General features: G+C 53.6%; 1 protein-coding gene and 1 long non-coding RNA gene across 10 annotated transcripts in view; both read right to left on the minus strand.

The window, feature by feature from the left end:
- The window catches only part of TBC1D16 (TBC1 domain family member 16), a 100,938-nt gene that overhangs the window by 40,540 nt on the left and 33,999 nt on the right, over positions 1 to 26,399 (minus strand). The window lies entirely within an intron of this gene.
- Positions 3,162 to 26,399, minus strand: part of LOC129394507 (uncharacterized) — a 31,464-nt gene continuing 8,226 nt past the window's right edge. Inside the window, exon 3 of the long non-coding RNA XR_010110731.1 lies at positions 3,162 to 26,036. This is a non-coding gene — a long non-coding RNA (uncharacterized LOC129394507). The remainder of the gene's footprint in view (positions 26,037 to 26,399) is intronic.

Genomic DNA, 26,399 nt, shown 5'->3' on the forward strand with positions numbered 1-26,399 from the left:
AAGACAGCCACTTCCCACAAAGGTCCACCCTGAAGTGAAAAGACAAATATCATTTTTCCTCCAGTTTGCAACCAACTGTGCCCAGCTTCGGGACCCCCAGCCAGCCCAAACCTGTTGCTGGCTGCCCACTAACGCTCCCAGCGGCCCTTAGTACAATACAAATTCAGGCAATGCCTGCGTCTGCCCACACCTGCAGAGCATGAGCCCCACTTTGGAATGGACGGGGTCTGTGCAGAGACCGGGCAGAGCTCTGGGCTTCAGGATGGCAGCAGCAGCTCCGGCAGGCGGCTCTCCAGGCCACGAGATGGACACAGACCTTCCTGCACCCTCACAGCTTCTGCGGCTTCCGAGGCAACAGAGCCAGTCAGGGCATGGGGACGCCAGGCAGCAGTGTCAGACTTGGCCATTGCCAAGTTCTCTCTTGTCCCCGCCAGGCAGAAAAGGTGCACATCCAGGTCAACCTGTGACCTCGGCCTTACTAACCCTTGTCTAGGCAAACCTGGGAGCGAGATGGAATCAAATAAGAACCAACCTATACGGGGCCATGATTACTCTAAAGGCTTATGCAAGAGCCCTGCTCCTCTGTTGGTACCCTACATGTCAATGCCGAGACTGAGGCTCAGAGAGACCTGGTCATTGCTCACACCGGCCCCTGCACTGTCCCAGGCTGTCTCTCTTGCAGCAAGGGAAAATGGCTCTTTAGCCTCTGTTATGTTTTAACCATAAGGCATTTTCTCACGCAGGGCTTTCCAATGTTGGCCGACAGACAAGAAGCCCACTGGACATTTGGGAAGAAGAATTCTAGAGAGAAAAGGATGGAGGAAGGCTAGAGTCACCGTATTGTGTGTGCACGTGTGTGTGTTTACACACCTGAAACGAATGACTGCGTCAGTCACATGTGCGGTGTGCCCACATCCTTCCCAACAAAGATGAGCTCAAAAGCGTGAGGGAAACACACCGTGCAAAGACCAGCTTGGGGGATTCTGGTGAATGTCCAGAGATCCAAACAGCAACACCCCCGCCGCTCCTGACTCAGCAGGGATGCTGGATGCAAACTGGCCCTGATACACTGGGCCCTGGGGTCTTCTCCACGTCATTATTCTGGAGGGTTTAAGTCCCCCGAGGCACGAGCCAAAGGGAGCAGCAAGCTTGAGATTTTTCTGAAGCCTCCCGTTGACAGTGCCTTTCCATTCATCTGAAACAAACTCTGAAGGACTCCTCTCTATGGAATCAGTCCCCAGAGGTGGAGGCTGCTGCTCCATCCCAGCCCCTCCCATCCTCTCCTGCTTCACACAGCCCAGGTGAGGCCTGCCCTGCAGAAGGCTACAGGGAACACGGGATGGGGCAGTTTCTACCTGCCTGCTGAGCTGCTCTGGTGACTTAAAACAAAAGTGTCAGGAGCCTCTGGCAGGAGGAAGGGAGGAATAAAATCCAGCATTCAACCCAAGCATCTCTGTTGCCCATGAATTCATCCTTTTCGGTGATCCGTCCACCAGAATATCCTACTTTGCCTGGGTCATTTCACGCCTTCCCCAACGAGGCGAACCTCAGCCCAACGTCCAAAGCTTTCCTGAAGCCCCACTGCCTCCACCACCCTCAGTAAGTGAAGAGAAGGGAAGATGCATGGAGCCCCGCCCCATCCCAGAGATGGCCCGGTGCACAGGGATGTGCAGGTCACACAGATTACAAGGCTGAGGAGGGGATGGGATGGGAAGGGGTCCGTGTGGAGCAGCAGCCTCCACCTCCGGTCTCTGACTCCAACGAGGCAGAGACCACCTTCCCCGACGCCTCATCCCTCCACCTGGCCCCTTCCCAGCATCTGCAACCCACTGGTGTGTCTTGGTCCCCCAGGCAAGGCTGATGTCTCAGCCATCTCTGCAACCCTCGCCCCACAGGGCCTGGCACGCAGCAGGATGGGGGTGACGGAGGAGAGAGAGCTCTCCGCACCTTCCTTCCCCCACCTGTGAGACGGCAATGAGTTGGCTGGACGCTACGATCTCTAGGAACCCCATTAGGCTCTAAAATCCTCGCAGTTTCTAAAATGCACAGTAAGCTAACTGTTCCCAGCAAAACTGAAGCACGTCTGGCATAATTAGCATCACACACACATGTGCACACAGCGGTACTGGATCCATCCAGACGAGAGGCTGGACTCTGCCAGCTTCCCGCTGACCACAGAGGCCGCCAGGCCCAGCTCTGGGGTCTGCTCGCAGAGCCCAGCCGGCTGTGCACGGGAGGGCGATTGATGCGGCTGCCAGTTCGAAGAGGCAGAGCAATAAAGCCTCGGCGACTGCGGTGCCTTCTGCTGCCGGGGTGGGACCCCTAAGCTTTTCAGAGGCCTGGATGCTGAGCGGGGCCCACGGGAAGCTGGCTCTATTAGGCTCAAGCTGCCATTTCTGACATAAGTGGCAATGTTAAGTGATGGGCGCACAGCCGGCCGGATTCTGCCATCCCAGGCCTAGAACCTGCCCCATGGTCACGGTGGAGCTCGGGAGCGCCGACATCCCGCATGCACCGAGACAGCCTGGCTTTTCCAGCCAGAGGGACTGGGAGCAGCAAGGCCGGAAAATACAGGGCCAAGCGGGGCGGGGATGAATCGCAGCTCCTCGCGGCATGGGCGGCGCACTCCCAGAGCCAGAGCTGCTGGGACCTGGGAAGGCAGGGTCTCCGCTCCGGCGATTAACTCTGCCGATCCGCAACACCACGTGAGCGCGCTCAGGGCTAATTAGGGAAGGTGTAAATCACCGGGAGGAAGGGGGCAGGCACATCCTTCAGGTTGATTACCAGCACGGTTTAGGAAAAGATAACCAGGCCCGGCCTTTCTTCTGTTCCTTTGCCAGCCGTGGGGGCGGGGTGGGGGCCGTGGCGGGCTGGCAACAATTCGCGGCAGGTAGGAGGAGAGAATGTACCAGGCCTTTGAGTGCTGTTTCTGTTTTAATTTTTTCTTAGTCATATGGAGTGACCTTGTGGATTTCCCAGGGAAATTAAGAAAAATTCCACTGAACAGATCTCACGGCTGTTACGAGTTTCTGAGCTTCCGTGGGTCCCGTGCATTTACGACTGTGACGACTTAGACTCAGGACGTGCACGTGATGCCGTACTGGGCTTTTTCCATTTAGCGTGATTACACGGTGTTATTCATTAAGGGCTGGAGACTCTGATGGCAGGAATCATTTGTTTTTCTTTTTCCCTTAAGGCATTTGCAAATATGCTTGGAGGCAAAGGGACGCTGGGTACATCTAATAAATAAAGCAAAATAATTAATAGCTCAAGCAGTCTAGAGACCACTCCCAGTTGCTCCTGAACCAGGCTTTTGAGAGCCAATCGTTCTGTTTTCATTCCCTCCCAACTTCGTCCTTGAAATACACATTACTGGGAAGAAAACAGCCAAGAGATTTTTCTGAACCCAAAAAGAATGTTTATTTTTTTTCCCCTAGATTTTATAGGAGCTTAACGTGGGCAAGCCAATGAGATGATTCTAAACCAAAGCGCCCTCGTGGGCTCCATGCTCTCAGCCTGTCCATCAGCAGCACACCTGGGAGATTCTGCCCAACCTAGGGAAAGGAGGAGCCATAGGAGCTGGGCAGGGAAGGCCAGAGCACACACGCTCCGGGGACGCACACCCACGCCTACAGCACACACGCTCCGGGGATGCACACCCACGCCCAGAGCACACACGCTCCGGGGATGCACACCCACGCCCAGAGAACACACGCTCCAGGGATGCACACCCATGCCCTGGACCCCAGCAGAGGGATCAAGGGCTCAGGCATCCCCAGTGCCGCCAATCATGTGGCCCTCTCCAGGTGAAGCTGCGACACTGTGTGGAAACCCAGGGGAGATGGGAGAGGCCTGAAGCGGGAGGCGGGAGGACCGCATAGCTGCAAATGCATTTGGGCGTGAAGACATCCCTGTGTCATCTCTGCAGGACCAAACAGTCAATTAGTATCTAAATACTTTTAGGGGACAGAAAGACGCTCACGGTTCCTGTCGCAGGTCCAGGTTATTCGGTGCCATAAAAAGGCACACGTCGACCTTCACTGTTTCCTGCAAACACAGCTGGGACATCAGCCCGGAAAGAAATGTAACCTGTCAGGCCGCGAATCCCACGGTTCTCACTAGGAGCAGGAAAGGACCCTGGTCTCCCTTCACATCCACCAAAAGCTCACCCTGACTAGAGAACCAAGCAGAGACTGAGGCCAGAGAATAACCAAGTAGCAAGGAGGGGAGGGGTCTTCACACACAGAGGCCTTGCTGTGGGTGGGCTCTGGCTTCCAGGTGGTGGGCTCTGCCGGCCAGAGCTTGGGGCACAGGAGGCCAAGGTCCAGGTCCCAGACACATCCATCATGGCCAAACACAGGAAGCCCTCAGGCCTGCCCGACACGGCTGTGGGCACCGGTGCCTCCCCAGACCCTCTGGGCAGCCCATCCTTGCACCTGGAGGAGCAGCTCACCGTGCCGTGGAGGGCGGCCGCGAGGTTCATCTGGGCCTCCGAGCCTCCCAGCGCATCCCACTGCTCTGCAGAAACAGAATAATCACCACCCGGGCTGGTGGCTTCCCAACTTTTCCGTGACGTTCCCCTAGGCAATTTATAAATGGAGTGAATACTAATAATAATTTGACTAAATTTAGGTGTTCCCCTTAGGCATCTGATTAAATTTCATGAACTCTTTTTCAGGCTTGCAGCCCAAATTCCCCTTCTCTCTTGGCTTCACGGCGCGGGCTTCTTGACCACCATGTAGGGTCAGCAAATTCCGCCGAACAAGCCGGAGCTTTCCTTCCCTCCCGGAGGAACAAGACACTAAGAAGAGGTTCCCAGGGCAACATGCAGTGGGAGTCTGGGCCGCTACGTTGTGGGGTGGTGTAACCAGGGTTTGTCCAGAAAAAGACACAGAACCCGCAGGCCCTGGAGGACCCTGAAGATCACCAGGCCCAGTCTGTTCTTCTCCCTAACCAGGACACTGTGGCACAGACAGTGTAGGGACTGGCGAAGAGACACAGTGGGTGGCAGGAACGGGGAACAGAAAGCCAGAACCTTCTAGATTCTGAGCTGCTGGGCTTTGCAACATCCCACATAGCTTGGTCCCGCCTTTCAGCCCCCCAGGGTTCACTCGAACCGCCTCCGCGCACCCCAACAGCAGAGACGTGCAGGACTGACTGGTGCTTCCCAAAAATCTTCTCGGACTCAGTGGCACACCTGGGACTGCCCGAATCTGTGCCCTGGTCCCCGTTACTGTTCCTGCAGGCTGGAAGGGGAGCCTGTGAGTTGACCCAGAGCTGACCGGGAGCTGCTGGGACCATGGCTAGGGGTTGTGACGTGACCTGGGCCCCGGGAGGCCCTGAGGGAACTGGTGGGTACTCTCCAGCACCCCAACCCCAAAGGGCAAACAGTCATGATACCAATCACCAACATCCTTTGATAAGACCTTGGCTACTCATTTATATTCATTTAAATTCCATCCACACACTTGACACAGCAAAGCTGAATTCTGTATCTAGCCCCTCGTGGCAGCAGTGACGGAAGGACAGAACTTGTTTAGGCATCGTTTCCTCGCTCCCTCCTTAATCTCCACTCGGCTTTTTCCATCCCCTGGGCCTAGTTTCAGGGGAGCCAGCATCTTCCGCACCAATGCACTGCTTGGCCCGGCTCAGAGGATTTGACGCAAACCAGGACTGGGGCCCTGGCCGACAGAAAATTCTTAGAGCAAAATGGCTGTTCACCAGCGGCGGGTATGTTCTTAGACCCTCCAGCTGCCCGGGCCCTGCTGGGAGAAGGCCTCGGGCCTCCACCTCCAGCAATCCTCTAACACCTCCTCAGAGCTTTCCGGAGAGAAGGGAGAAGGCAGGGAAGCTCTGGGTGCCCCCGACAAGTTTAACCCCTTCCTTCTTTGGCACACACTTCACAAAAGAAGACACCAGGTGAACAAGCACGCAGAGACATATTCAAGATCGTCGGTGATAAAGAAATGCACATGAACATGATTTTTAAGCCATCCTACCAGCAACACTTCGTTTTCCAAAGCGGGGAGGCCAAACCTCCAAAGCTGGGAGGGCTACAGTCAAAGCAGCACCTCCCACACCGGAGGCAAGGGACGCGCCACCCTCGGAGCGGCTCCCTCGGCTCTTCTGTAATCTCAGCAAGAACGTGCTCACTGCACATAACGCTGAACCTGCCACGGGCACGAAGCAGACCCACATCCGTCCCTGCAGCAGCAGCCTCGGCCCAGCCTCAATCCCACTCCTCCAAGGGCGCGCCAGGGAACAGCAGGACGCGGCCCTCCGGGGCTTCCCTGTGCGCACACACACACGCACACACACACACACGCACATGTATTACAGCAAAAGTGAGATCGTGCTGTCAACATTGTGTTACGCCTGGATTTTTTCAGTTACTATATCCAGGGCCTTAGCCCTGTCGGTATGCAGGGATAAGCTGCACCTCTTTTTGAGGGCCGCTTCCACGTTTTCTCTAAACATTCCTTATAGATAAAGACTTGGGTTGTTTCCATTTTCGTTTTTCTGTGTGTGGTTTTTTTTTTTCTTTTTTTGAGACCGAGTCTCACTCTATCACCCAGGCTGGAGTGCAGTGGCACGATCTCGGCTCACCACAACCTCTGCCTCCCGGATTCAAGCAATTCTCCCGCCTCAGCCTCCCGAGTAGCTGGGATTACATGCGCCCGCCATCAAGCCCAGCTAATTTTGTATTTTTGGTAGAGACGGGGTTTCACCATGTTGGCCAGGCTGGTCTTGAACTCCTGACCTCGTGATCCACCCACCTCAGCCTCCCAAAGTAGGGGGATTACAGGCCTGAGCCACTGTGCCCAGCTTCATTTTTCTGTAAAGTCAATAATATCACATTGAACTTCTTTGTGTGTTCACGTCTGCACACAATACACCGAACCTGTGTGTGCACATGTGTACAGGTACCGTGCATCCCTTTAAACATTCCCTGAGGCTTGGCGTGGTGGTGGCTCAGGCCTGTAATCCCAGCACTTTGGGAGGCTGAGGCAGGTGGATCACCTGAGGTCAGGACTTTGAGACCAGCCTGGCCAACATGGGGAAACTCCGCATCTACTAAAAAAAAAATACAAAAATTAGCCGGGTGTAACGGCCGGTGCCTGTAATCCCAGCTACTCGGGAGGCTGAGACAGGAGAATGACTTGAACCCAGGGGGCGGAGATTGCAGTGAGCCGAGATCACGTCACTGCACTCCAGCCTGGGCGACAGAGCAAGACTCCGTCTCAAAACAAAACAAAAAAATTCCCTGTAGGCAAGAATTGGGATGTTACTCATTCCACTTTTTTGTAAAATAAATAATATGACATTGAACTTCTTTGTGCATGCATATGTGTGTACATGTAAATACTGAACCTGTGTGTCATCCACGTTTGTGCGGAATCCCTGTGTGTGTGCACAAGCATCCACCCCGAGCCTCTGCGTGCAGAGCTCCAAGCACAGACGTGTTCATCGAGGACAAGCGGGAAGCTGGGAACAGCTCTATGTCCATGGAAGGGGCATGGGCAAGTGAAATGCTACGTCCCTCACCAACAGGCCGCTGTGCAGACGTGAAAGCCAGTGGCCATTCAGAAGACGTGGCAGCGCAGGAGGGGTTTATGGCAGGGCATGAATTGAGAATGGCAAGACAGACCGTGTAATCTCAGGGACTCTCAGCTGGCCCAACCCCAGGAAATGCAGTCGGTGTGTCTTAGGAGGTTGAGCGCACATTGCAGGGCCCAGGGGCCCCTCGGAGGTGCTCCTGTCCCTCTGCACCAAAGCTGTGCACAGAAGCTGTCGAGGTGACATCATTCACAGAGAAAAACCCAAACTAAACCACATGGTCATCAACAGGAGTGTGGACAACCTGGGGAACAGCCATGGAGACAGTGTCCGCCTATTGGAGTGAGCACCTGCAGCACCTCAGGCACGGGGAGCTGAGCCACCGACGGCTACAAAGACGGGGACGCTTTCCTAGGGCTCAAAGCAAGGCAGAATGGAACGGTGCATTGTTGAGAAGTGCACATGTGTGCAAAGCCTGCTTTCGGAGAGCGAGGAAGTGCCGTCCACGGCATTCCGGAAGGTGGTTCCTTCTGGAGACCGGGGCACGGAACGACCAGACTGGGAAGGAAGGAGTGGAGCATTGGCCTCCTAGGAAGCTCTAGTTCAGACACAGGGGGCGCTGGGTCACGGGGTTCATTCATGATTGTGTTTCATGGTTTACATGCTACAAATATTCTTTGGCATGTATCAAATATGACAAAATTTTTTAAAAAATTTAAATTTATTTAGAGACAGGGTCATGCTCTGTCACCCATGCTGGAGTGCAGGGGTATGATCTCGGCTTACTGCAGCCTTGATCTCCCGGGCTTAAGGGATCCTCCCTCCTCAGCCTCCCTGAGTAGCTGGGACTACAGGCAGGCACCACAGCACCTGACTATTTTGTATTTTTTATAGAGATGGCGGGGAGGGCGGGGGGGTCTCATTTGTTGCCCAGGCTGACCTTGAACTCCCAGACTCAAGCCCATCCTCTTGCCTCAGCCTCCCAAGTAGCTGGGACCACAGGCATCTGCCAGCACGCCCGGCCAATTTTTCAATACTTTTTTGTAAAGATGGGATCTCACGATGTTGCCCAGGCCTGAAGTGATGCTCCCACCTCAGTCTCCCAAAGCACTGGGATTACAGGTGTGAACCACTGTGCCTGGCCTAAAATAAAAAAAAATTTTAAACCAAAAAAGTGAATTTTATATATAGCCTGCCTGTCTACAACTCTGTAAAATAACTTAGGCATCGGAAGCAAAAAAAAAAAATAAAAGTAAACACAAGGCTGAAGGAAATACACCAAAAAGTTAACGATGGTGAGCTGGGTATGGTGGGGCTTCACACCCTTCTTTTGTCTTTTCCCTATCTCCCAGAATTTCCTTAGGAGCAGGTGCTACTTTTATAATTAAAAAGAAAGAAAGAAAGAAAGAAAGAAAGAAAGAGAGAGAAAGAAAGAAAAAGAAAGAAAGAAAGAGAAAGAAAGGAGGGAGGGAGGGAGGGAGGGAAGGAAGGAAGGAAGGAAGGAAGGAAAGGAGACAAACAAAAGCCCTCCAAAACATGGAAAACAGTAAAGGCAAAAAAAAAAAAAAAAAAAAAAAAAAAAAAACAGTTAAAAAGAGCAAAAACCACCCTCCCCAAAACAAAAATAGCCCCAAGCAATCCCTCCATAGGATCAACTGGGAACTAAGACAAGCAGGTGAAAAGATCACACTGAAGTCAGACCTCAGATCATAACAGAAACAAAAAGCAGGTCCTAAGGCCTCCCTCTGGCTCCCCCCCACCGGCCCCACCATCCTCCGGCTTCGGACACAGCCCTGCGATGGAGCTGGGGCTGTGTTTTGGGGGCTGCGTTTTGGTGGTGACGCGGCACTTCCCAGGGCTGCTGTAATGAAGGACCACAGACCAGAAGCTTGAAAACAACAGAAATGTATTGTCTGGCAGTTCTGGAGGTCAAAGTCAAGGTGCTAGTAGGGCCGCGCCCCCTCTGAAGGCTCCAGGCAAGAGTGTTTCCTGCCTCTTCCAGCTGGAGGTGCTCGTCCTGGATCCTGGAAGCCCCCAAGCCTGCAGCAGCATTGCTCCCATCTCTGCCTCCATCTCCCTGCCCCTCCTGTGTCTGTGTGTCCGTCCGTGTCTTTTGAAGACAGCCGTTGGATTTAGGGCCACCGTAATCCAGGAAGACCTCAACTGGATCCTTCCCTTGATCCCATCAGCAAAGACCCTATTTCCAAAGAAAGTCACACTCGGAGGTTCTGAGTGGCCATGAATTTGCGGGGAAGGGAGTCACTATCCAGGCCACGGCAGACACAGTTCCCTGAAACTGAAGACGTGTTTACTCACTTTTTTTGGACAGGGAAGCTCGGCCGTGGGTGCGAAGCAGGACTGCCCCCCAAGGCTAGGCAGGTCCTCGAGGAGCATCTCCCAGTCCAGTCTCAGCGGGCACCGGCCTGGCACTCACGCTCGGGGTGGGGGGCATCCCAGGCCCTGAGACTGGTGCTGGGTCCAAGGGTCCCCATCCGGTGGCAGCCATTCTGCATTGATCTCCACTTGCTTTTCAAACATGCAATTCTCATAAACTGTGCTAAATGCCATTTAGTAGCTAATTAACTTTCTGTGTGAAGACCTCTCTAATTGCGCACACTCCCCCCTCGGCTGGGTCCTCAGGGATGCCCAGCTGTCCTAGGGTATTTGTTCTGCTGGCTCCCACCTCGCAGCCACAACTTCAATCCCCACAACAAACTGCCAATCAAGGCTGTGGAGGTCAAAGGGGACCAAATCAGGGGCCCTCTGCTACTACCAAACTCTCCCGGCAAAGCTTAATTTAAATAAGAAAGCAGAAAGGTTATGAAAAACCATTTTTCCCAACGAAACTCTTCTGCCAGGCGGCATAAGGGGCGCGGTCCTCTGCTCTTCAGAACGGCTGGTGTCTGCTTTGAAAGGTCCCGACTAGAATCTGTTTATATTTTGACTGCACTGGCATCTGCCATCCCTCAAACAGAGAGATAATCAGGAAATAAAAGCTTTTGATTAGCAGCTGCATGAATCACTGCAGTGCCAATTTCCTCATGGTCCCAAAGTGCGGGAGGGAGGGCAGGAGGCGGCAAGCATGGGTGCTGGGTCCATCTCACCCACTTGGGGCAAAGCCATCTCTCACTTTATTCACTGGTCTTGGACTTGGGGCCCCAGGTCTATATCCCAAGGCCACGTTCACTTCATAAACGCAAGGTGATCTCTGAGCACCTCCTAGACAGAAGTCTGGGCAGACGCAAATGTGCAGCATTTTAAAGCAAAGCTCCAGAGTGGATTCCTCAGTGCAGTATCGTCAGCGTTGCAGTGGTGGGTAAGAGGCCCCGGGATTATTTTTGGAGGGCCCCTCCCTGCAGAGCAACCACGTGAGGACTCCCTACCCCAGGACCTTCCACCAGAAAAGGCCAAAGAGAGACCACACGTGCCGCCCCCTGCCGAAGCCTGGCCTTCGAAGGATGAACGGCAAGGGGTATGTCTGCCCTGACAGAGTGACCAGTACCCGCAGCACCCGAGTTCTTTGCCTCTTATTAAAGGGCAGAGCCACCATGGTGGGTGAACGGGCTTCCTCTCGGAAACCAACATCCTGGTTGGGTTTTCCCTTCCAAGGAAGGCTCTACACACCCGGCCCTCCTCAGAGCCTCAGCCCGCAGCGGGAGATGACACCTCCGATCAGGTCCACGGGAAGATGGGGGTGAACGAGAAGCCTGAGGCCGGGCCGGTGGGAGGGCGTGATGCACGGGTGGAGCTGGACTGCGGTCAGCCGTCCCCTCACGCCCTCCAGTCTCTGCTGCTGTGTTTACTCGGCTCCCTTCCCGGGATGGCCTTGTAGCAAATCCATCTGGGATATGTTTTGTTTCCACAGAGGGACCCTGAATTTTGAGGTGGGGCCACAGAACCTCCCTTGAGAGCCACAAGAGATCAGGGCCAGGATGGGTCACGGGCTGTGCCCAGTGTCGCTGCCCAAGGCAGAACTGGCTGCCCACCAGGGGCAGGAGACTGGATGGTCTTTCCAGGCCCTCATCCCAAACTCAAGCACTGGAGAAAATCGTTCCAGAGCGTCTCGGTCTGGGTGGGAGCGGGGAATAAGCATTTCTTTAAGGAATTTTTTTTTTTTTTTTTTTTTTTCAGACTGGGTCTTGCTCTGTCACCCAGGCTGGAGTGCTGTGGTGACATCACAGCTCACTGCAACCTCTGCTTCCACCTCCTGGGCTCAAGCGATCCTCCCACTTCAGCCTCCCGAGTAGCTGGGACCACAGGTGCACGCCATCACGCCCAGCTAAATTTTTTATTTTTTATAGAGATGGGGTCTCGCTATGTTGTCTAGGCTGATCTTGAACTCCTGGGCTCAAGCACTCCTCCTGCCTCAGCCTCCCAAAGTGCTAGGATTACAGGCATGAGTCACCATGCCTGACCTATTTTTAAACCAGAATAAGCAGGTACAGAAGTTTGCCTGGTGACCAGGAGTCAGGACTCTTTCCGAATGAAGGTGGGGATAGGGGTAGGGAATGTCCCCATGAAGGTAGCCCCTGGCTGGGCATTTTCCACTCCCAGCCACAGCCTCCCTCTGCGGGCAGAACCCTGGGTGCTGCAGGGAGCCGGTTCTCAGGGAAAAGGGAATTAAGTCAGTACTGGGAGATTTGGGTTCCACAGAGTTTAGGGGCTCCTACAAACAGCGGCTTATGGGCTGGTGAGGAATTTCCCATCCTGAAGCTTTTAAAGCAGACAAACACATGAGTGCTGGGCGGGGGCGGGGTGCTGGGAGATGCAGAGGCTCAGAAAAACCCTCCGAGGCTCTCGGATTTTACTCCTGCATGAGATTTCGAGGGAAGAATCCTAAATGTGGGGAAATGAGGTTGCCCAGCAATTCTGAATGTGGTTTAAAAAAAAAATTAGGTGGAGGAGAATTAGACGATATTCAATATTTCCTTCTGATTCAAACGAAATACTTCTAAGTTCTTCTCTGTGAAAGCGTGTGTGTGTTTAGAAGGGAGAGGGGGATGATAGCACGCCCTGCCAGAAGCCGTTTTATTTACTAGTTTGGATGCTTCCCCTGACGCCTACCTGGGAGGCGCTTGCCTGGCCACCAGCCAGGGCCGTGGCTCCTCGGCAAGTGGGCGTCCGCCGAGCCTTTGATGCACTCTCCAAAGTCACAGAGCAAAACAACACGCTGAACAAACACCACCACCCTGAAAAGTCACCAGCCCATGGGCCTCTCCCTGGCTCCAGCTGTGGCTGATTTACCCAAACTGAAACATTTTCCTTTTGTTGACTGTAGAGAGCTATGAGTCAGGTCCAAGCTCCACTGGGCGTGTGCCCAAGGGGCAGAGGGGGCAGGAACTGGACGGAGGCTGCCCAATCATAAGACCGCGGCTGAAAGTCAAACGCGCCCAGAGTCCACGGTCGACCACCTCCCGCTCGGCAAGCCAGGGTCCTGGTGAACGCACGTGCCTGCGTTCTGTACCAAACAATTGTCAACACACACCAGCAACTTAACAAATCAACTCCAACAAAGGGGGAAAAATTAACATTAAGGGCAAAAAGACTTTTTCTGGAGGGTCCTATGCACCAGATGTTGGCTCTTTAATCGGCAGTCCACCTCAAAGCAAAACTTAGAAGGCCCCTGCTTGTTTTATCAGTTAGAGCCACAGAAAATCAAAGTCCAATCCCACTAAGCATGGTGCTGTGTAGCCCGGCCAGCCCCGTGGAAGTCCTCAGCCTGGTCCCGTCTTCTGGGCTCTGCTGGGCTGGACGGTGCCACCCTCCCCAACCCACACCTGCCCGCCGGCCCCAGGCCCTCCCTCAGGACCCAGCACCTTCAGTCCTCCTGCCGAGGAGAAGCCTTTCATCAGTAAAAGAGAAAACGGCTTCTCCAGAGGAAGTTTCTTAACTTGAAAAAACACCATGATTAGGGAAACTCCTCCATCGTCCAAGATACAAACACAAACTCCCAAACACCTGTCAATCCTTCTCAGGGCTCCACATGGCCCAAAGGACACCCCAAATGTGGAGGACCACTCAAGACCCTCAAATGCAGCACCGTGTGCCCCCTGAACAGGGATCCCCACATTCGATGAAAACAAAATTGGCCAGCGCAGGAACTTTTGCCCATGACTTAAGCACAGCAAAGTCCCCAAAGCCAGAATCCCTTCCGGGACCTGCCCGACGGGTTTTATCACTGGACGCATCAAAGCCCCTCTCACTGGTGGTTGGTTCAGCAGAGCCCTGGGCTTCGGGCCTGCCCTGCTCTGACAGCTCCCACACTGTGGCCTTGATCGGGCCCTTTTCCACTCTGTGCCTGCTTTGAGTAACAGGCTCCCACAAAAACACTGTGCTGGGGTATTTCCAGGATGAAAAGCTACGGTTTGCTTTGCCTGCCATGGACAGAGTCATAAATACGAGTTGTCGTTGCCTCTTCCCAACAGTCTGGCATGGCAAACCAGCCTTGTGGAGTTCGGAATTGTTCTAGATACTGCTCATGTATTCTCCAGCAGCTCTAGCTGGTTCTGCCCAGATACCTGGCAATGCCAAAGGCCGAGAGGCCAAGACACTACAACCTTTGTGCAAATACACGAACATCCTCAAATACACGAATGTCCTCTCTGCACAAGCAGAGCAGCCTCAGCATCGGCCCTCGCAAGTCCCACCAGAGAACGGTATTGAAAAGATGACTGGGGTCAAGGGGTGGGGAGAGGGACCCACTGTACCCTCATGGCCACTCTAGCGCCAGCCCTTCTGTAATGACCCCCTCTGGATTCCCAAAAGTCAGCCGAGGGGTCCCCACCCTCCTGGGGTGGCTGGGGTGTTGCTGCCCACCCCCAGGGGCAGGCCTGTGTGCAGCATCCATGCCCAGAAACCTGCGCTCAGATTTCCCAGTTCCCAGAAGACAACAGGGAGAGTCTATTTTTCTAAGCTCACTAGGCAAAGTGTTACTTCCTGATCTAATCTTGCCAGGCTCTGGAAGCTTCCGTCAAGGTTTTCCCACACTCCATGTCAGGTCTCTGACATGCAGCTTTCAGAGTCTAACGACTAGATTTGACTTTCAGCTGCTCGGACGGAGGCTTCAACTCAGCCTGAACAAGCCGTGTGGACAGCAGCCGTAGCTCTCACAAGGCATGTGCAGTGACGGGTCTCGGGCGCCCAGCCAGCGAGGGGCCGGTTCCAGGTGGTGGGAGCCCACGCCCCCGGCCAGCACTCTGGCCACAGCGCAGCACCTGCCCCATGAGAGCCTCCTGTTACAGCCCGGGCAGAGGTGAGCCTGGGCAGCCACCTCCCACATGATTTCCCAATGCTTGAAGTTCACGACCAGTTGTTGGGGTGGGGACAACCTACACAGGCTTACAGACCTAATCCAAGAAGTCAGTTCTGAAAAGGCTGGGAAAACGTGCACCAGTCTCACAGTCCCAGTCACCTTAAAAGATCTTAACTGATTTTTCCTTCTCTCTGTTTACTGTGGTAAAATGTCCATAACATAAAATTCACCACCTTAACCGTTTTCAACGTCGAGCTCAGTGGCATTATACCATTCCTATTTTTGTGCAACCATCACACCACCCATCTCCAGAACTCTCCTTCTTCCCAAACTGAAGCTCTGTCTCCATGAAACGCCAGCTCCCCAACGTCCCCTCCCTCAGCCCCTGGCACCCCAATCTTTCCCTCTCTGAGCCTGACAACTCCAGGGGCCGCACACAAGTGGAATCACACAGATTTGGCCCCTTGTGTCTGGCTCATTTCACTCGGCGTAACGTCCTCAACTCATCCGTGTTGCGGCGCGTGTCAGAATTGCCTTCCCAAGGCTGAACGTTCCACTGGGTGTGTGTGGAACGTGTGTGTGAACACACCGCGTTTCTCTAGTCACCCGTCGGGGGAACTTGGACGCTTCCACCATGGGCTACTGTGGACGGTGCTGCTATGGGCAGGGGTGGACATGTATCTGAGCTCCTTCTCTTTATTTCTGACACTTCTATATAACCATGAATCATCTATGAAATAATTTTGACAAGCAAGAGGTTCACAAAGTAAATTCCAGACAAGGCCGCCCTGGAGACCCAGCTGGGCTGTCCCGGGGGGGATCCCTGCGTCCACACCGGGAGAGCAGGAATGACACAAAGCAGGCTGCATCTGGCTGTGTCAGGCTTCCCACCCATCCCATCAGCCAGGCATCTCTGCTTTGGGGCCAGAGGTCAAACGTGTCTGGGTTCCGTGTAGTCTCAGGGGAGGCTGAGGCTGACGCGACGTGGGGTGGGGTGAGGTTGTGCTGGAGGCTCTCCACCTCTCCACCCACCAGACATCCAGAGAAGAGGCGGAAAGTCAGCAGGGAAGGCAGAAGGCTGCTAAAAGTGGACAGGATGCAGGAGTGGCGTCTGGCTGACCCTGACCAGGGGGACCTGGCCCAAGTGAGTGTGCACCCCAGCCCGGCCCTCAGAACTGCTTGCAGGCACTTGCTAGTTAATATCCACCTGATTTAGGATTCACCAAAATCTGCTTGGAAGGAGGCAGGGAGGCAAGAGGGAGGTCAGGTGGGGAGGCGCGCCCGCAGTGCCGCCCTCCAGCCACAGGCAGGTGGGGGTGGGGCGGGGCGGGGAGGGGAGGGGGAGGGCGGGGAGTGCACCGCAGGCAGCGGCCAGCCCTGGGCTGATCTAGGGGAAGCCTGCCATCTGCTGGGCACCGGGATCCCTCCCGGAGCAGGAGTGCCACCTCCACGCAGATGGAGTTTGCAAGGGGCGGTGCCGCCATCTTCACAGAGGCTCCGGGCAGCTGGCGGGGGTGGGGGGATGGTTGGGGGGGCCGTGTTGGCCAAGCCCCATTCTGGGGTGGGAGAAAACGAGCAAGACTCTGCAAAGGGCCGGGGGCCTGGTGGCCCCCCCATCCTCGCCAGACCTCAATGTCCTGCGTACAAGCCTGTCCCCGGCCGTGGCCACCGGCTGGCTTGTGTGCTCCGCCTGCCGGGAAGCGCTTTCCCCCTCGTGGACCCTACAAAGACGCCTCTCTGCAGGCTCCCCTCATGCTGCGGGCACACAATGCGTCCTTTCACCCGGGGTGGGTCTGGCGGAGGCGGCCCCTCCCCGGGGTGCCCCCCAGCTGGGCTCCTGACCCCACACTCCGCTGCTGTTCTTGGCCTGTGTAGACCCGTCCCTTTCAACCGCTGTCAGGAAACTGTGTGGACGAGGAATCCCTGCTGGTCGCGCTGAAGGCGCACGCCCGAGACCATCTCTCTGCGTCTCCTAGAAGGGGAAACCGTGACCCACATCAAACTGTGGCCGTTGGAAAGGTGAACACACGGAGCCTGGGGCCGGTGGGGCCAGGGGGTGGGGTATCCTTGCACCCGATGTCACTTGACACCCGTCCCGGCAGCCCGCCAGGCTCGGAGAGAGACCGTAGCTACCAAAAATAATCCTCCCAGTGTTTAAATATTTACAGAAGCAAGACAGATCCTGATGCCTTTACAATCTACTGGAGTCTGCCCTAACCGCCAGTCCGAGGCTCCCAGGAGAGGCCACAGCGACCACCCACCCGGTTTTCGGGGTCCCAGGTCACCTCTCCTCTCCCTGTCCCTGTCTGATATATATCGCAGGGCTCCTCCTCCGGTGACCACATATCAGCCACTAGCCCTCTCCCTCCTTCCAGAACATTCCCACTTCCAACTCTTTGCTCTCACATCACCCCAGCCCCAGCACCTACCTTGAGACAGCTCTTTCTGCTCCAGAGCCCCTCGGGGAAAGCCTGCTTTCTCTGCAGAGCCTGCACCTCATTTTGGGAACCAGTGAACAAAATGTAACAAGAGGCATTTGTCCATGTAACCCCATTGTCCATGTAACCCCTGGGGCTGGTCTCGACCCCACTCCCCTCCTGGGGACACAAGGGTGAGACGGTACAGTACCAGGCCAACACCAGTCCCAGCGGATGGCACAGAGATGGGCACTGCTCTCAGGGCCTGTCCAGATGCTACTTCTCATGAGAGTCTATGGGGTGGGGAGCACTAGCGCCAGCCCCATTGTGCAGAGGGGAAACTGAGGCAATGAGGGTAATAACCCACCAGCACACAGCCAGGCAGAGCTGGGATGTGGCCAAGGACTTGGCTCCAGGCTCCCACACTTAAAGATCATCTCTGTCACCACCTGGGGGTAATAAGGTCAGGGATATGCCCCAGGCCACCTGCTTCCACCAGCCAGTCCCTTTCAAAGGGCGGAGGTTTCCAGAAGTGTGGCTGAGTGTCTGTCTGTTCTTGATGGTGAGGGAACCTTACTTTCAGGTCCCCAAAGCAGATTCCCTGAGGCCAGGAGGCACTTAGGTGGACGGGCACCAGGAGCCCTGTGTCCTCTGCCTTGCAGGTGTTTAGGGAACATTGTTTAGACTGGAAGGAAGAGCCACGTGAAAATGCCCTTTCTGTTTACTCTGCTAGGAAGGATATGAAGCCAAACAGAACCAGCTACGGGAGTCTTTCGACCGCAAGACAAAAGGTCCTTTGCCCCCACTACCTGCAACTTTTAGGGAAGATTTCATCAGGTGTTGGGTTACATTGCAACAGCCAGGCGTGGGTCCCCAGAGGTACGGTGTGAGCTCCCCGACTCACCGGGAGACAGGCGCTGCCACATCACTGCCTCTGGGCGCCCGTGAGCTCATGCTCAGAGCTCTCAGAAGCTCACGTGGCCTGTGGGGCCCCTGCCAGGGCTGTTGATGCAAGAGCTGGGGCTCGGGAGCCTCCCAGGGGCAGCTCTGTGTATTCAGAGCAGCTCAGGCCCTCGAGAGCACCAGGAGCCCCCAGCCCCCGTGCAACCACCGGCCGGGGTTGCGTCAAGGCCTCCCGGAGCAGCTGTCATGGTTTGTGAGCTGCGGTGGAAAAGGCTGACAAGTTTCATTTCCCTGACCTTGGACAGCCCTCCTGATGCAGGGAGCGCCCATCCCTGGGGAGCACTGCCTCTCCAGGAGCCTGAACTTCCTTCTTTTTGGTTCAGGAGGTTTGAGGCACTTATTTCCTCCCTGTCCTGACAGTTTTACTAGAAAGGTCAGCTTTTTAAAGAGCTGTCAGTCCTTCGGAAGACAGTCAACAACAGCATGGTTTAAGACAGCCCACCAGATGCACTGGCTCCGCCCACATCTCTTTAGAATCCAGCTCCCTTGGGGGACATACCTGGCTGGTGACTTCTAGAATCCCAGCTCAGGGCCAGGGGGGTGCCAGGGCTGCGAACCCCCGACAAGAGGCAATGAAACCCCTCGTCCTAGAGGCTGCCCAACCATCAAGGACAAAGGAAGAGGGAGTCCATGAAGAAGGGCTGGCCAGAGAATATTTTGTTTTGTTTTGTTTATTTTTTTATTGAGACGAAGTCTCACTCTTGTCCCCCAGGCTGGAGTGCAATGGCGTGATCATGGCTCACTGCAACCTCTGCCTCCTGGGTTCAAGCGATTCTCCTGTCTCAGCCTCCCAAGTAGCTGGGATTACAGGCGTCTGCCACCACGCCCGGCTAATTTTTGTATTTTTAATAGAGACAGGGTTTCACCATGTTGGCCAGGCTTGTCTTGAACTCCTGACCTCAGGTGATCCACCGGCCTCGGCATCCCAAAGTGCTGGGATTACAGGCGTGAGCCATCGCGCCGGGCCGAGAATGTTTTTTCAAAAAAGCAGGTCGCCAATCTGTGTAGACTCGTGCTGGCCAAGGCAGTGACCCCAAGCCACATGTGGCATCACACTTGAGACGTGGTCTAGGTGTAAAGTACACGTGAAATTCCCAGGACTTGGTAAACAAAGAGAATGTAAAACACTTCCCATCGGCGGCCGTGTATACTGATCCCACATAGGAATGATACTATTTTGAACAAGCTGGGTAATTTACAAAAATTTTCACCTTTTTGTTTGTTTTCTTTTTGTTTTTTGACGTGTAAAAATGTAGCTATGGCCGGGCACCGTGGCTCATAGCCTGTAATCCCAGCACATTGGGAGGCCAAGGCAGGCGGATCACCTGAGGTCAGGAGTTCAAGACCAGCCTGGCCAACGTGGTGAAACCCCGTCTCTACTAAAAATACAAACATTAGCTGAGTGTGGTGAGGCACTCCTGTAATTCCAGCTACTCTGGAGGCTGAGGTAGGAGAATTGCTTGAACCCAGGAGGCGGAGGTTGCAGTGAGCTGAGATCGCACCACGGCACTCCAGTTTGGGTGACAAACTGAGACTCCATCTCAAAAAAAAAAAAAATTGTACCTATAAGACCCACACAAATATGCCCAACTGATATTGGACAAAAGATCAAAGCGCCTCAATGAAGGAAGAGCAGCCTCTTCAACAAACGATGCGGGAGTCATTGCACATCCATAGGCAATAAATAAATAAATAAACCTCAACCCCGTAAAACTTTTAGGAAAATAACAGGAGAAAACCTTCAGGATTGGCCGGGCGCAGTGGCTCACGCCTGTAATCCCAGCACTTTGGGAGGCTGAGGTGGGCAGATCACGAGGTCAGGAGATCGAGACCATCCTGGCTAACACAGTGAAACCCCGTCTCTACTAAAAATACAAAAAATTAGCCGGGCGTGGTGGTGGGCGCCTGTAGTCCCAGCTACTCGGGAGGCTGAGGCAGGAGAATGGCGTGAACCCGGGAGGCGGAGTTTGCAGTGAGCCAAGATCGCGCCACTGCACTCGAGCTTGGGCGACAGAGCGAAACTCCGTCTCAAAAAAAAAAAAAAAGAAAAAAACTTTCAGGATCTAGGACTAGGTCAGGAGTTCTTGAGCTTGACATCAAAAGTATGATTCATAAAAGGCACAACTCATAACCTGGACTTCATCAACATTAAAGTCTTTTGCTTTGTGCAAGATCCTGTTAAGAGGATGAAAAAAAGAACTACAGACTGGGAGAAATATTTGCAATCCTCATATCTAGCAAAGGACTAGTTTCTAGAATGTATAATCAACTCTCAAAACTCAGTAGTCAACAAACAAAAAATGGATTAGACGATGTCTCTTTGTCTCTTTGGGTATCTGTCTTCATTGCAATGAATCGTTTGTATACATTGTTTTATTACAGTCACAAAAGAAATCATGTATTAACAGGAATAAAAAAGCAGGTTATTACCTGTCACTAGAACAAAATTATCGCTTCTGGTTGCCACAATAAATCATATTATGACTTTTTCCAAAATCCTCCAACCAAAGGTTGTCCCCATAAGCCTTTCGATACATATTATTAAGATATAAGATGCTTAAGAGACAAAGAGATCTTCCGCCAAAGAATCAGATACCTGGATGGCAAATAAACACACAAAAAGATATTCGACATCACGAGCCATTAGGGAAATGCTGATTAAAACCACAATGAGATGTCACTACACACCCATCAGGATGCTTAAAAAAAATAATAGTGACAACCCCAAATACTGATGAGGATGTGGAGAAACAAGGCACTCGTAAATTTCTGGTGGGAGTGTAAAACGGCCCAGCCACTCTATGCAACAGTTTAGCAATTGCTTTAAAAACTAAGCACATAGGCTGGGAACGGTGGCTCACGCTTGCAATCCCAGCACTTTGGGAGGCCGAGGCGGGAGGATTGCTTGAGCCCAGGAGTTCGAGACCAGCCCGAGCAACATGGCAAAAACCCTGTCTCTATTTTTACTAGATAAAAAAAAGTATTTTAAAAAACTAATCACACAATCAATCCACATATGACTCGGCAAGTGCATTTGTGGGAATTTATCCTAGAGAAATGAAAACTTAGGTTCCAACAAAACCCCACACATGAATGTTCCTAGTAGCTTTATTCACAGTCGCCCCTGAATGGGAAGCCATGGTTCATGTCCATCAGTGCGTGAGCGCGTGGACCGTGGGGTGCTGCTACTCAGCAGTAAAAAGGAACAAGTTCTTGACACACAGGACAGCTTGGATAGAGCTTCACAGGATGATGCTGAACCAAAAAAAGTCCATCTCAAAGCTGACATCATGCAGGGTTCCAGTTATGTAAAATTCTTATGGAGGAGTGGTTGCCCTGTGCCAGGGCAGCGTGGAGGAACCCTGCGGTGGGGGAGTGATTCTGCGTCTAGCTAGTGGTGGTAGTTGCCGGAAGCTACATGTATCCCAGTGGCACAGGATTCTAAACACACAAGCACAGATGGGTGCCTGTAATACCCGTGAGACCTGTGGACTGTACCAACCTCAATTTCCTGGTTTGGAGTGTGTACTATGCTTCTATGCAGGATGTCACCAGGGGGGGAGGTGGGTGAAGGGTGTACAGGGCCTCCTAGTACTTTTTTTTTTTTTTTTTGCAACTTCCTGTAGTTACTTCGAAATAAAAACTTTTAAACGTGGCTAATAGAAAATTTTAAATCACAGAGGTGGCTCACGTTACATTTCTATTGGGCACGGCTAGCCTAAACCAGGGGATCCACAAACCGTGGCCCGAGGGCCAAATTGAGGCTGCCCTCTGCCTCTGTACAGCCCATGAATGAAGACTTTTTTAAATGAATAGAATTTCTTTTTTAGAGCGATTTTAGGTTCACAGAAAAACTGAGCAGAGTACAGCGAGTTTCCCCTCAATGTACACACTTTCCCATACCATTAATGTCTTGCATTTGCATGGTACATTTGCTGTAACTGATGAGCCAATATTGATACATTATCAGTAATAACTGACGTTCAGAGCTTCTACTAGGTTCACTCTTGGTGTTGTACAGTCTATGGGGTTTCAGAGACGCAGTGGCAGGCGTCCATCATTGCAGCCTCACACAGAATAGTGTCGCTGCAGCCGGGCGCGGTGGCTCACGCCTGTAATCCCAGCACTGTGGGAGGCCAAGGAGGGTGCATCACCTGAGGTCAGGAGTTCAAGACCAGCCTGGCCAACATGGTGAAACCCCGTCTCTACTGAAAATACAAAAATCAGCTGGGTGTGGTGGCGGGAGCCTGGAATCCCAGCTACTCAAGAGGCTGAGGCAGGAAAATCGCTTGAACCCAGGAGGTGGAGGTTGCAGTGAGCTAAGATTGTGCCATTGCACTTCAGCTTGGGCACAAAGAGCAAAACTCTGTCTCAAAAAAAAAAGACAAGAAAAGAAAAGGAAAAAGAATAGTGTCGCTGCCTTTGGAATCCAGTATCTGCCCATTTATCTTTTTCTCCTCTTGAGCCCCCAGCAGGTGTTGATCTGTTTACTGTCTTCACAATTTTGCCTTTTCCAGAATGTCCTAGAGCTGGAATCATGCAGCTTGCAGCCTTTTCAGACTGGTTTTTTTTTTTTTTTTTTTTTGAGATAGGGTCTCACTCTGTCACCCAGGTTGGAGGGCAGTGGTGCAATCTAAGCTCACTGCAACCTCCACATTCTGGGCTCAAGCAATCCTCCTGCCTCAGCCCCCCAAGTAGCTGGGACTACATGTGTGAGCCACCATGCCCGGCTAATTTTTGTATTATTATTATAATTTTTTTTTTTTTTTTTTTTTGTAGAGACAAGGTTTCACCATGTTGCCCAGGCTGGTCTCCTGAGCTCAAGTGATCCACCCGCCTCGGCCTCCCAAAGCGCTGGGATTACAGGTGTGAGCCACCGCACCCGGCCCAGATTGGCTTCTTCCACGTAGCAATGTACATTTCAGCATCCTCCACATCTGCTCAAGGCTTGACAGCTCATTTCCTTTTATCGATAAACAATATTCCCTTGCAGGGAAGCGCCACCGTTCGCACATCCACCCACCACTGCAGGGCATCCTGACTGCTTCCACCACGCCCGTATGAATGAAGTGGTTACAAACACCTGCGTGCAGGTTTCATGTGAAGGATGGTTTTGAACATTTTTAAATGTTGAAAAAAATCCAGAGGAGAATATTTCACAACACATGAAAATTATATGAAATTCCACTTTCAGTATCCTTAATAAAACGCGAATGGGGCTGGGCGCGGTGGCTCACGCCTGTAACCCTAGCACTCTGGGAGGCCGAGGCGGGGGGATTACCTGAGGTCAGGAGTTTGAGACCAGCCCAGCCAACACGGCGAAACCCCATCTCTAGTAAAAATACAAAAATTAGCCATGTGTGGTGGTGGGCACCTGTAGTCCCAGCTACTCGGGAGGCTGAGGCAGAAGAATTGCTTGAACTCAGGAGGTGGAGGTTGCAGTGAGCCAAGATCACACCACTGCACTCCAGCCTGGGCGAGAGAGTGAGACACTGTCTCAAAAAAAAAAAAAAAAAATTAATGGAACACAGCCATGCCAATTAACATACATCGTGTGGTGGCTTCCATGCTACAAGGGCAGAATTGAAAAGCTGCAGCCAAAACCATTTGGCCCCTAAAGCAGAAAATACTTGCTGTCTGGCCCACCTGCCAACCCCTGGAATAGACAATTACAATTCCCAACTTTGAAAGTCCAGGAAGAAAACCAACCCAAATGATAACGGCAACACCAGAGGGATCAAAGATCACAAATATTTCCCTTCTGCCTTTCCCCCAAATTTCTTTTCTTTTCTTTCTTTTTTTTTTTTTTTTTTGAGATGGAGTCTTACTCTGTTGCCCAGGCTGGAGTGCAGTGGCGTGATCTCGGCTCACTGCAACCTCCACTTCCTGGGTTCAAGCGATTCTCCTGTCTCAGCCTCCCGAGTAGCTGGAATTACAGGCATCCACCACCACGCCTGGCTAATTTTAGTACTTTTTAGTAGAGACGGGGTTTCACTATGTTGGCCAGGCTGGTCTCGAACTCCTGACCTCAGGTGATCCGCCCGCCTTGGGCTCTCAAAGTGCTGGGATTACAGACGTGAGCCACCAGGCCTGGCCACCCTCGAATTTCTAAAATGAACACAATCTTTTTTGTCTCTTTGGAAGCCCATTTCTACAGTGTCTTTGCCGGGGCCCCAGCAACCTGTCTGGGACTCCTGACCAGACTCACTCGCTCAGCTCTAGGGGTCGATGAGGCTGGGCCATGAGGAGCAACTGACATGACAGAAACAAGGAGTTTCTCAGGGCCCTGATGTGTTTGGTTTTTTGCTTTTTGTTTTTAACCAGAGTCACTGCTCAGCCATCACTTGTGCTGGAGGCTTGAGCTCTGCGTCACCCTTTCCTAAAACGGGGTGATGACCACACTGATGTCGGGCGCTGTTTCTGGGATTCAGGTTGGCACCCATAGAGCATATGCCGCGGTGAACAGTGCTCCCCCAAGATTCGTGTCCACACAGAAGCTCCCAATGTGACCTTATTCAGAAATAGGGTCTCAGCAGATGTCACCAAGATAAGACGAGGTCACCCTAGATTTGAGTAGGCCCTATCTAATGACTGGCATCCGTATGAGAAGAAGAGAGGGCACACAAAGGGACACACCCTGTCCATGTGGCAACAGAGGCAGAGGTCGGAACGAAGTGGCCACAAGCCGAGGAATGCCTGCAGCCACCCAAACCGGAAGAGACCAGGAAGGACCCTCCCCTAGACCTTCCAGAGGGAGCGTGGCTCTGCAGACACCTTGATTTTGGACTTCTGGCTCCAGGACTGTGAGAGAATACATTTCTCTTGTTTCAAGCACCCAGTTTGTGGTCCTTTGTCACAGCAGCCCCAGGACACTGATACGAGCACGTCCAACGGGGCTGGCAACTCAGTCAGGTACACAGTGATGATGACTGTCTGTCTGCCCTGTACTGAGCCCTCTGTGCAGAGCTTTACACGCACGGCCTTCCTGAACCCCCACAATGCCCCCACTTCACAGAGGAGTAAACTGAGGTACAGAGTGGTTCAACACCGTCCAAGGCCACCCCCTGGGGGTCTTGAGTGGGGCTTGGATTCACAGCTGGGCCTCTGACCAAAGCTCACTTACAGGCCTTACCCAACCAAGCCCGCCAGCCCCTTCTCTGCCTAGACATCATGTGTGAGCCAAACAGCCACGCCACAGTTGCACACCAGAGGGCTGGGCACGGTGGCATCCCAGTCGAATTCTTTGGCAGCCCCTCCAAGCTCCCAGAGCTGAGGGGCAGCCAGGGAGGGGACCAGTGCTCGGCTGGGCGCCTGCTTGGCTTCTCCGCCTGACAGTGAGACTGCCGGGGTGAGGCTATGTCCTGTGGCCATTTCTAGACTGACTGTGGCCGCACGCCAGTTCATGGGGCTCGGACCAGCCAGCTGCCCTTCCCGTAACAGCTTCCCTCAGACCCCCGGCATCGGCCACTGTCTGGGTGCAGGCGGAGCAGCTGGTGGTGGCCACCTTGGCTTGGGCGGGGGGGAGTCTGGGGGAGGGAGGAACGCCACACAGAGCCTGCCAAGTGCTACAGAAACAAGACGAGATTAGTCTGAACGACACACAGAACAGATTGCAGGGTGTCGGGCAATGGGATGTTTTAAAGAAATAAATCTCAGCTCCCGGTTACAGAAGCACAAACAAACCCAAACAACAGACCTTCAGGAGCTGCTGGCTTCCCGGCTGCCAGGCTGCGCTGGGCCCGGAGGGGTGGGCGGGGGTTCCTGGAGCATCCTCAGGGGGCGGCGGGCGCTCTCGGGGTATCCCCGGGCGCCCTGGTTGGCCCACGACCGGGATCGGGGGTTTGATCCTGAAATTTGGGAGGAATGGAGGATGCAGCCCTCCCAGCTCCTGGCCATCCCACCTCCGAGGTCTCTCTGGGACCCAGTTGTCCCTCCCCTGGGTGGCGGCAGCTCCTGGACATCTGTGCTGCACCTGCCCCTGGTCCCTGCTGCTGCTGGAGTGGCCCCTAAGACACGCACGGCCCACCCTCCCCGCTCACCCCTTGCCCCCTTCCCTGCTGTCTCCTGCCCTGGACCCTCTCACATGCCCTTCCCTCCACCCCCCGCCTCCTGCTCCCTTCCTCGTCCCCTGCTTTGTGTCCCCCTGTCTCCTGCTCCGGGCTCTGATTTGCTGGGCAGCTGCTGCGCCCCGGAACAAAGACGGGAAGGGC

This window comes from Pan paniscus, chromosome 19 (genome assembly GCF_029289425.2).
Source record: "Pan paniscus chromosome 19, NHGRI_mPanPan1-v2.0_pri, whole genome shotgun sequence".
Taxonomy (NCBI): domain Eukaryota; kingdom Metazoa; phylum Chordata; class Mammalia; order Primates; family Hominidae; genus Pan; species Pan paniscus.